Source organism: Chrysemys picta, chromosome 1 (assembly GCF_011386835.1).
Source record: "Chrysemys picta bellii isolate R12L10 chromosome 1, ASM1138683v2, whole genome shotgun sequence".
In the NCBI taxonomy this organism is placed as follows: Eukaryota; Metazoa; Chordata; order Testudines; family Emydidae; genus Chrysemys; species Chrysemys picta.
The window spans coordinates 149,912,451-149,924,627 of record NC_088791.1 but is presented as its reverse complement, the minus strand read 5'-3'; positions in this window follow the sequence as shown (position 1 = coordinate 149,924,627).

Below are 12,177 nucleotides of genomic sequence, written 5' to 3'. Positions count from 1 at the left end.
TCTCTTCTGGACCCTAAGGCCCCTGCCCAGGAGACAGTGCTACACCAGTGTTCAGCTGACTCTCACTGAGTCTGCGTCTACACTGCACCCAGGGGTGTAATTTGCAGCTTGCATTAGCTATAACCTGGCTAGCTCACTAAAAACAGCAGTGAGGACATGGTGGCACAGGCTAGCAATGCAGGTATGTTCTTGGGAAGCCAAGCAGGCTTGGACAGCCCCCTCTGAAGCTCGTGTCACTGCAACCTCGCCGCTACTTTTAGCGAGCTAGCTAGACCACAGCTAGCACCGGTACATGTACGCAAGTGGCTAATTACACCCCTGATTGCAGTGTAGCTGGAGCCTCAGTCAGTCAAACTCAGGGGTGATGTTACAAAGGGCTTGCAAGTTGCATCTTGGTATGTGGGTGTGAGCCTACATCTCTCTAAGGGCTTGCCTACACATGGAGTTATTCCGGAATGGCCATTGCGCTTTAAATTCACACCAGACCTTAATCCATGTTTAATCAAGTGTAGATGAGCCCTAAATCAGTATATCAGCAAAGTCCTGGAATGTGCATGTCAAGGGTGCTGGAAGCATAGGACCAGATTCTCTGCTGTGCCTCTCAGGTGGTGCAGCCTGGACAGGGGAAGGGCAAAGATGGCTTAATGCCACTTCTGTGCACCCTGAACACTGGGCCCAGCACCCAGTGCAATTTTGAACAGCCCTTGGGATTGCTGTACATTACAGCAGCTATCCTGGCTACCAAAATAACCAGAGGGCCGTGCTCTCCAGTAGTCCTCCCATCCTCAGCGAGCCAATTTGTATCCATGGAACTCAGGGCACTTTAGGGCATTTTTTACAGTGCTTCTCTTTTTCCCGGGGGGGAGGGAGGGGGATGTTTACATTGCTATGTCTTGCACTAGGTTTTCACTACTTTCTTGCTGAGTGACTGGCATTTTAGTAGCTCAGACTGTCATCTCAGATGCACTGTCTGGAATAGAGGAAGCTCAGACATTAACTGTAATTTTTCTGTAATGTCCTTAGTTAAAACCGCTAGACAGTCTCTTACTGTCTTACCACTTACTGATACCAAAATCACAACGCTCTGCTTGTTTAGATAGTGCCTTATGTTGGCTTCTAGGCACTAGTGTCCACATTTTCTCTATCCCTTTTGGGAAGGAAACACTCCTCTCTCCTTTCAAGAACCATGCCAGAGTTACTCTTCTCTCCTTCCTCAGCAAAGGCAACTATTTGTAAATATCGACAGCTTCACTCCCTGTGGATTAAATGCATGAGCTGACTGTACTTTGCTGCTATCTACACTAAACTACATGGTGGGTCATAAGATCATGAAGATACACTTCTTCCACTTAGGCCATGAAAGCTTGAAAATATGAACCTGAATGCTCAAACACTAAGAGGCAAATAAAAAGAACCCCCAAAATGATTACTTTTTAAAATCTCATGATTTTTAAGCCAGTCTCATGGTATTTCAGGGCCTGACTCCTGAATGCTTGAGGTTGGTGACACTCCCCACTACTCCAGCTTCATCAAGAAGTTCAAGTGATACAGTTTGCATCATGGTAACGAGGATAGGAATCCTGTGTGGGTTACGAGGCCATTAGGCCCAGGAGATTTGGGTGTATAGCCTTGGGTACCATTTTCCTGTCCTGGATTTTCTGTGTCTGAGGAGTTTACAGAGGTTTTTTAGAAGAAAATAAGATTTATGATTGTGTTAATTAGAGATAAACTAACAGAAAACCCTCAGTGCCCAGAAGCTGAGTACACAGCTAGTCTAAACCCCCAGCCTTCCTGCCTGCCCATTTGTTTCACCCTCCTATTGTATTTTGTATTAGACTAAGATTGTGAGCCGTTTAGGCCAGGGCTTTTTTCTAGATGCTCCCCAGAAAGATGGTTGCCACAACATTTCTAGCCCAATCTGGCAAATTAAGGAGGCTTGGAAAGTTTAGACAAGCGTCACATACGCCTCCCCATTTTGGGGGACGGGTCTAATCTTTGATTTGCTTAGAGATTACCCAGTTTTACAGGGAAAATGCTGTAGAGTCCCATCTAGCAGTGGAGTCATACAGCACACACATCAATTCACAGCCCACGGGGATGTTCCGAAAGGGTGGGGAATTTCCAGTGGGGACACTCAAACAGGATGGGAGGGTTCTCGTGGACAGGGCCGACTCCAGGCACCAGCTTACCAAGCAGGTGCTTGGGGCGGCCACTTTGGAGAGGGGCGGCACGTCCAGCTGTTCGGTGGCAATTCAGCGGACGGTCCCTCACTCCTGCTTGGAGTGAAGGACCTCCCGCCGAATTGCCGCCGCAGATCACGATCGCAATTGCGATCGTGGCTTTTTTTTTGTTTTGTTTTGTTTGGCTGCTTGGGGCGGCCAAAATCCTGGAGCAGGCCCTGCCAGTGGAGACACTCCAATCTGCAGGGCCGGCTCCAGGCACCAGCTTAACAAGCAGGTGCTTGGGGCGGCCAAGGGAGAGCGGTGGCACCTGCGGCAATTCGGGGGTGGCAGGTCCCTCACTCCCTCTAGGAACGAAGGACCTGCCGCTGAACTGCCGCCGCTGATCGCAGCTTTTTTTTTTTTTCCAATTGCCGCCGCCGATCGCGATCGCGGCTTTTTTTTTTTTTTTTTTTTTTTCTTGGGGCGGCAGAAATGCTGGAGCCGGCCCTGCCAATCTGGCCGTTCAAAGGAATTCAGGAGAGCAACGGCTTCAAAACGCAGTCCAACTCTCATCACACAGCAGTCTAGTAAATGCCAGTCACACCAGACTTCTGTAACCAGGCGTTCCCTACAGGGAACACTGACGCACACAGCCTTTCCACTGACAAAGCCCAGAGCTGTGCGTTCTCTCCGTCTACCACCACATGAGTGACTGGGTGACTCTGGTCACAAAGAAACCCTGCACCAGTGGCATGTGCTGTTCCAGCTCAGTCCATTCATATGAAGGACGCTGGGAGGACTAGGTCAGTCCTCAGGCTGCCTGCGTGGTTTACATTCCACTGGCTCCCAGCCAAGGAAAAACAAATTGCAACAGTCATGTGGGCTTAAGAGAAGGAATGTGTAGATGGGATGAAATCCACCAGAGAAGTTGCCAATGGCCCACCTAATCCTGGCTCCTGGCCACGCTGGATCAGACCAGTGATCCATCCAGTCTTTGTCCTAGTCCCCTGCCGTACCAGAACAGACAAATGGAATGCCGCCTCCAGCAGGGGTGCACGCAGACTGTCAGATGCTTTGGAGGAAGGGATGACCTTTTCATAATGCACCCACTGTAATCATGCAGTGTTATCCCACAAGCTGATGAAAGAGTGAAACAGGAGTCCTCCTTGAGCCAGGTGACCAGTTTATGCCTTACAGCAGCTCTGCGATGAGTACCCTTGTCATTTTGCCCTATCCCTTTCTCTGGATGAATGAAAATCTGCACCCAGCCTCTAGCGAGAGAGAGAGAGAGAGAGAGAGAAAAATGTTTTTCCATCACATGCTTATTACACACAATACTGCCCACCCAGGATTGGACGAGAGGCCAGGGACATAGAACTAGCTTAAAGCCACCTTTGCACTCCCCCTCTTGAGCCGCCCTGGGCACAGAAAGGGTGGGCACAAAGATCAGGCCTGCAAAGGGCTTTTAAGGTATCTCCTCCAGGGGTTTTTATTTTGCAAGAGTCTTTTAAATAAGGGAACGAAGGAGGTGGAGTCAGCCAAAAGGCTCTCCTGAGAAGCAGCATCAACCCATAGAACAAAACCAGACCTGCAGTTCTGAGAGTCCCCTCCAATTCCATGGGATTGTCACACCTCTGGAGAACGAGGGAGGAAGGCCTGAGTTTAGTCCCAGAGCAGGGGACCTATAATCCTTCTTTTCAGAATGCAAATTCCTCCTTGACTTTGAAAATCCCACCAGAGGCTGTGTCCACCCTTTGTTCTAGTGGGATAATGCTTACCTCCTGCAGTCTTTGGTTTCAGCCTCGCTCCCTATGCTACCTCTGCAGTGTAGAATTCATCCTGGTTTTGTGTCCCGGGAGCAATGCTCAGGCAGCATGTTATTTTTAGCAAGTGAGCTTTCCTTCTGCTTTACAAATATTCCCACCCCGTGGTTTCTTCCGTCTTTGCCTCTGCACCTCACGCTCCCCCTCCCCCCCAACATGCATACATGAGGCAGCTTGAGTTAGTGTGCTGAGCTAGGGACACCCAAAATGCAATCCCAGCTCTGCCGCTGTGTGACTTTGAGCAAGTCACTTTTGGTTGTGCCTAAGGTTCCTCATCTGTGAATACAGAGAATGGCCTGAGCCAAACACCCTGGAACTTTGAGAAAAGCATGTATGAGCATCATATATTCCCACACATGTCCAACCGCACAGATGTACAAGCTATCATGGGATGTGCACCTGCTGCTGCATTCATTTTGCCCTGAAACTTAGGCATTGGAGGAATTTTATTGGATGTCAGTTTTGTTTTCCAAGGACAGCAAGAAGCCACTGTTGGGTGGGTGGATAGGCAGAGAGGAGACCAGCGGAGATGAAAACGTCAGGGTTTTCAATCTTCTGTTGTAGGCAGAAATGACTGAATGGCTTTTGCAGCTGTCTCTGCTGCAGTAGCTCCTGGAGGAGGGCTCCCCTTCTGCTCTGCAGGGATGCCAGATCCCTCTCTCTTTCTTTCTTCTGGTTTGCTCTTAATTTCTCTGGCCTAATAAACCATTAGGCACATGCAGGGAAAGAGTCAGAATAAATCAAGGCTGGATCAAATTGCCTGAAACACTCCCTGCCTTGCACAGGAGCTAATACAAAAGGGTTCTGGTTTCAGGCTCCCACAGTTAGGCACCAGTAAAAATTGTTGTTATGGGGAAGCCTAGAGAACACTGCCACGGATGGTAATGTTTAGGTTTAGTGTAGGAAGAAAAAGTGAAGTTTTAGGTTTTAGTCCACATAGAATTGCCAGAATTTTCCTGAGGAAGAGAGAGAAAATGGCAAATTTCCTAAATTTATATCTCAGCATTAGGTGAACATAGTTTGTGGGACACAGAAAAGGCACTTCCATAGTCCCAGGTCTTTCTCCCTACTACATTTCAAAGGCAAACAATGGAGGGGTTAGACAGCCTCAGAAAGAGGCTGCAAAAATAAAAATAGTGCATGATCTTATCATTAAACACTCTAGCAGAATGCATAGGCACCAGGAGGCCAGTGTAAGATTGCACAGGCCCTTGTACAACACCCAGCACAAATATTGGTGCTTTTTCATTCATGCTTCCCAAAAGGGGGTGAGTCTCATTATACAGACGGAGGCAGAGAGAAAAGTGACTTGGCCAAGGTGAGTTGACAGCAGAGCTAGGAATAGAGCCCACGTATACAGAATCCCAGACCAGTGCAGTAGCCACTGGGCCATACTGCCTCTCCCCTAACTTTCCTAGATAATACTTAGTCCTGCCTCGAGAGCAGGGGACTGGACTAGATGACCTCTTGGGGTCCCTTCCAGTCCTAGGATTCTAGCAGGACCCCACAGGACTCTTCAGCATCACTATTGGACGCTGCAATATTTGGGACCATTACTGCAGTAATTCTGCGTGCGGAGGAGGAAGCCAGCCCTTTATGTGAGGGGAGACAGCAGCTTTGCCATATTCTAGCACTCCCTGGTCATCTGCTGGTGCAGCTGAATGATTGTATCTCCTCTGAGCATTACACCTGCCTTTGTCCCTCCCTCTTCTACCTTTTCTCACTAACAATGACTTCCCCTTTTGTGCTTTACTGATGGCACCTGGCGCTGCCAGTCCCTCAGAGCAGCCTTTTAACCATTGGTGTTCTGAACTGCACTGAGGAGCTGAGAGCAAGAGTAAAGCTCCACCCCAACCCTGGAAAGTTCCCGCTCCCCTACCCTTATATGTGCCTCAGTCCTCCCTATTCTTTGTGTTTCTACTCTCACCCCTCAAGTTCCTTGGCTGCCCCAATTCCTGCCCAAACCCTCTCCCCCTAGTCTGCCTCTTTTCCTGAGGGGGAGAAGAGATTTGAACAGGGCCCTGCCTTCTCTCAGGGGAGTGCTCTGACCTCTAGATTAGGCTGTGGGCCTCGTCAGTCTTTCCTACTGAAGTTGCCCCACTTTAGCTAATTGAAAAATTAAATAGTCCTGAGAGACCAATTAATGGTCAGAGCATTTAACTGAAAGATGGTATTTCCCTATTCAAATCCTTTCTCCTCAGGCAGAGAGGAGGAATTGAATTGGGAGTTTCCTACATCCTAGGTGAGTGCCCTACCCACAAGGCTAATGGTTATGATGGAAAGCTGGCTCCTGCTTCCCCCTCCACTCCTTTGTATAGGGACCTAACAGGTTCTGTGGATTGCAGTGTTGGTGCTGTGATTTTTCTAGGCACCTATATACCTTTGAGGAGCTGGGCTAAGTGACTTGCCCTAGGTCTCACAGAGTCAGTGGCAGAATCAGGAATGTTTCCTCTTGCCTAGTTACCAGTTTCACCCCTACACTATCCTCCCTCTCAAAGTCCACTACAGAACACAGCAATCCAGGCTCAGAGCTAGTCAGCTTCTACCAGGCAGCAGCCTAGAGCCCCCCTGCGCTAACCACTAGACTGTGCGTCATTTAGATAGCGCCAATGCAAATCCAAGCTGGGTCCATGTAGGAACAATGCTTTGTTTCTCTGAGATTCTGGGCATGGCTGTGGTTGTGATTGCTCCAAGCAGCTGCTTTTACTAGAAAAGAGAAGGCTTTTGTATTGTCCTGAGCTTTGGCAGTTCAAAGCTACCTGTGAACTCCATTTGCCTTTGAGACAAAGGGGGGGCGGGAGGGAGGGAGTATCATGCTTTGTTTTCCCTTTCTTTTCCCATTGCCTGAATGAGTGGTTCTGCTGGAACACTCCAGCTCTCTGGCTTATGGTTACATAAATACACAGATTGTTATCTAAACGAGCACATTAATCTCCAGAATCTTTTCCATGAATGTAGGGAGCAGGAACCTTTACAGTCTCTCCTTAGGATTTTTTCCAGTCCCTTTGCACCCATTCCCCTGGCTAAGGCTCCAGCCCACTTGGCTTCTTCCTGTTCCTCGCTTGTGGCAGCTTTGGCTTTGTACGTTTGTTCTGTTGCTCTCTTTACTGCTTTAAAATGAGTGAATGAAACCGATCAGGAGAAAGAGAGAGACATACAGGCAGAGAGAGACACACAGTATACACAAGCACAGAGCAAGACACACACAGACACAAACACACAAGTGCACTGCAGAGAGAGATGCACACACACACACACAAGTGCAGGGAGATGTGGTTCGGAGAGTCTTACACACACACACAGATGGAGAGCCCCTCTCAGACTCTGACAGTGCCACCAGCACAAACACATGCAGAGCCAAAAGGTGCTTAACTCACCACCTCTTGCGGCCCAGGGCAGATGCTGAGCTTAGCCCCTGTGCTCTGGGAGTTTAGCTGCTCTCCCCGGTGGGCTAAGGGCTGATGAAGCCCTTGTTTGTGCTGCTGGAGGTGATGTGAAAGCTGTTGGCAGGGTGGGCGAGAAAAGAGACTGTATTACATCAGGGAGGAAGCTTCTCTCAGCCCCTTCACTGTGCACCAAGGCCAAGAGCCGGCTCCAAACAGGGAATGGGTGAGGGGATGAATTAGCCTCTGTGAGGCAAATAAGGGAGACAGTATGGAATTTTTTCATGGCCTCTTTAACCAGGGGAAGGGGAGCGTGGTTAGTGGATTACATCTTTCCCTGTTGGCTGAACCTAGACAGCCGTTGCATTCAGCCCGTACAGTCACATTCATTTTCAGCCAGTTTCCCACCCTTGTCTGAGCTAAAAACAAATCTGAGCAGCAGCAGCCTTGTACAAATGCATCTTTGTAAGAGTCCTCATCTTCCTTTTGGCATCGGCCAGGGAGGCCAAACCACTGTCATTTGCTGTGTCCCATTAGTGCTGCCGCTGGTGGCTTCCTGCAAACATTGTCTCTTTCTTTATTAAGCAGGCAGCCGAAGATTTTCTTGGCACAGAAGCCGGAGAAATAAGTGGCAACACCCTCGCTGCAAACTACAGTAACATCCTCTCATTGTTGGCATCACTCAGCAGGATTATTCAGCTGCCCTGCACTGACTGGCGGCTTCAGGCTTCCACCGGTGAGTCAGTGTCGCCATCATGCACGCAGGTTTCCTGCTATAGTGCTCAAGGAAAGACCCTTCCCGTGTTTCTGACCAGAACTTTAAAACAATTGATGCACAGCTCGCTCCTGAAGAATCCACCTCAGGGCTTTAATGAGAACCGCTTGTGGCCGGGAGATGCGTACTAATAATCACCATATCATGGAACACAGCCATTTTGATTGTATTAATGTCTGGATGCCAATTCTATCCAGGCTACTGGGAGATGAGCCCCTATCAAAACCATGGAAATAAAAAATATCCCTCCCAAATTTCAGCTCCATACTTTGTAACTGATTTTTAAATGTATAGCAGCTCAAAACAAACCCTGCATGCAAACACCCCCGAAGTAGGGAGCTGGAATGAAACAGGTCTGTCTAATTAGGGAGCTGAAGGCTGGTTTATTGTCGGTGGTTGGAGAGATTCAGGTTTAATATATTGCCTTAGAATTGTGATAATTTGGGCATTCTGCTCCTCAGACCAGTCCTTCTACAAAGAAGAAGAATTAATAGTAGCACGAGTTAGTATTTATATTCACCACCGTCCCAAATCAGAGCCCTGAATCTGCTCTACTTTGGGTTTAAGGAAGATTTGGATTTGAATCCCAGGATCTAAACCTGCCTCAATGTTGTTGGTTTTGGAGCTGACTCAAAATCAAAAGGGGCCTGTTGTCCAAGTTGGATGAGACCAAAATCTCAAGAGAGCAGCTGTCCTCATGGCACTTTGACCCAAGGTAATGATAAGTGTGAACTCAATCTGTATATAGTGGGAAAAGTCTGTACAGTTCTGGCTCACCAAGCCCTGAAGAAAGTATTCAATGCACCCATGAGCATTGTCACCTTAGAATCCAGCCCACTTCAATAGCTACTCATTATGGCAGAGCAGGATACGGGAGTTCTTGGAAATCTACTTAGATACCCAGTCATGAGGCCATATCAATAGAAAGAGAGTGTGAAGCCACAGGGAAGTCTGTGTGCGGCTGACCAGTTTATGTTCACAGCATCCGTTTCCAGTTCACAGCTACCTCCCACAGTGGCGTCTCTGTGGACTGAGCTCTGGGAACAGGCAAAGAGGTTTGGATGTTGTTGCCATAGTAACAGCTCAGCTGTTTCTTTCTGCTCCACGTGGTTCACCCCACTGTTCACCTTCAGGTACAGCATACTGTACAGTCACAGATTCAGCATGGGTCTGTACTATCTCTGGAGAGCCCTTATAAGCAAAAAGACTACCAAGCAAAAAGACTACCATATGCTGCAGGGATGCTAGAGTGTATTGTACGCTGTATTTTTTAAAGAGAGGTTCACTGGAAAGGCCCTTTCCCTGCCTGCAGGGCATACGTTGGCAGTTTTCATCATTCACTTTTCATTCCCTCGCTGGGAGCTGTGGTTCTTGATGTCACCCGTGTGGCTTTGGCAAGGGAAGAGGGAACTGCCTTCTCCACAGAGGTAGTTCTGTCCCCGCCATGACCCAAAGACAGGAGGAGGATGGCCCTGCCCCGCCATCATGAGCAGGCACCGCAGTAATTACAGTTACTGGCCCACAAATCCCACTGGGTAACCCGCAGGAGTCACTCAGGCCCAGAGTGTCTCCTCTTTCAGCTGCACTAATGACCCCTTCCACAGCCACAGTATGATTTGTGAGAGAGAGAGGAGGAATAAACAGAGCCTCATTAGCCTCGTTTCCATCCCATTTGCCCAGACATGGTCTCCTCTCACTTAACAGTCACCTCTGTCCATAGCAGAAACTCAAATTCTATTTGTCCCACGGCTCTCCTCTCTCCTTTTCCACACTCCTTGTGCAGTTGCAGAGGCTAGGATACCTAAGCGGGCCTGGCCCTAGGTATTTTGTCACCCATAGTGGAAAACGTTTTCAGTACTGCTTCCTTAAAAGGCACAAGCAAGAAAAGAAAATGGGAATTTGGGGCCCCCAAATGCCGTGATTGGCACTCAGGGTGCCCACCCTGATTGTCCGGCCCTGTACCGAAGGGTTTGTCTACACTGGAGAAATATGCCAGGGTGAACTGCACTTGTTCCCCTGCAATCAACTGAGTGGACCATGCACCAAGACACAACGGTGTTTCGGTTAATTGTCAGGGCGCAAACAGCTGGTGGAAGTTACCCTCAGAATTCCATCTTAGCTGACTAAGACTCAATCCATTGAGTGCCAGTGTGAATGTGTCCCTTGCAGGGCCGGCTCTGGCTTTTTGGCCGCCCCAAGCAAAAAAAAAAAAAAACCCCGGGGCAGCCAGAACGGCAAAGCAAAAAAAAAAAACCTGCGGCGCGGGTGCAGGGGGACCAGCTGGGGGGGGAGGGAGCGGGCGGGAGAGAGAGAGAAGGGGGCGGCCAGGGCTACAGCAGGGGCGCTCCCACGCGGTCCCTCCCGCTGCGCCGCGAGGGCTCCTCTCCGGTCGGTGGGGAGGGAAGGAAGAGGACTGCCCTGCAGGGCGCTCTGGTTCTCCGTGCCGCCGCCCCCTACAGGGCGGCTGGAGCGGAACAAGAACAATAACAAAAAAAAGCGGCCGTGCCGCCCTAGGATTGGGCAAAATGCCGCCTCCAACACTCTGCCACCCCAAGCACCAGCTTGCTCAGCTGGTGCCTAGAGCCGGCCCTGTTCCCTTGGACATAACTGATGGGCGTTCATTCCGGCAGCTGCTCTCTTTGACTGTGCTTAAAACTAGAGTTTTAAGGGGTGTAACCACCGGTGGTTACTCAGAGCCAGAGCCTCCAGAGGGTTTGCTGCCTGGAGCCGAAGCAGGAGGAACAGAGCTGGAAGCTCCTCCCCTCATGACTCCTCAGCAACAAGTAGCTCCTCCATGGAATAACCCACCCTGCTCCTTCCTAGAGCAGCTTGGTACTTGCAGAAGGCTTCCCATCTATCTGCTGACCCAGCCCAATGCTGTTTAGCTGTGAAAGCTGTCAGACACAGGAGAAGATAACTGTACTAGTTACGCACATCGCGGGTGGAGAGACAGCTATTGCAGCTCCAAAAATAGCAGCAGAGAACTGGATGTTCATAAATTCTGCTCTCTGTATTTATCTAAGAGGACGAGGAACAGCAGTGGCTGGTCACCAAGGGGTCGTTTTCTTTCCCAGAAGGATTTTTCATTCTGCGGATCATCTTTCTCACACAAAAATCACAGATAGTGAAGAAAAGAAACACTGTCCCAGGTGAACCCAGACCGCTTGTGATTGACACATACAGAAAGTGAAGCTGAGGGCCGGGCTGGCAAGGGTGCTAGCTGGGAGCAGAGATGAACCAAAAGCAGAGCCCAGCCTCTTCTTTGCAGGGGAAGTGTGTCTGAGATGGAACAACCTGACACTCCTGATTTCATATCAATCATCTTCCGTTCGCTAAATGTATGTGTGAGCAACTACTCAGGCAACACAAAAAAAGGGTGTATAATCAACTGAGTGGAGCAGGAGGCTGGGAGTCAGGACACCTGGATTTTCCCCCCAGCTCTTTCGCAGACTTCCCATGTGACCTCGGACAAGTCTTGTCACTGCTCTGTGCCTCAGTTTCCCCATCAATGGAATGTGGATAATAATGCCCAACCTTACAGGAGAGGCTTGATCACATGTTTTCAGATGAGTTAATGATCTTCCTGTGGGAAAAAATCATAGCCTCACCAGTAGGAATACTACTTCATGACAGTGCCAGCTGTTCTAATGGTGCCAGCCCCTGTGTTGCCAGATTTTTTCTGCTTCTTCTGTCTCCCTTTCCCCTGTGTTAATTATTATTGTTTTTATTTTAATATAGTACGGGGAGCCCTAATCATGGAGGAGGACCCCATTGCACTGGGTGCTGTAACAACAAAACAAAAAGATGGTCCCTGCACCGAGTTTACAACCTAAATAGACAAGAAGACCTAGGGTGCGAGAAGGGGTAGAATACACGAGGAGAGTGAACAATGTGATGGCAGCCAATACCATGTCAGTTAAACTGCATTAAATCCTGGTGTGTTCATTTATTCAAAATAAAAGTGGCTTTAATTTGGTTTATCTTGATTCACTTTGGAAATGAATTAACCTAAACCAAAGTAAGGCCACTTTATT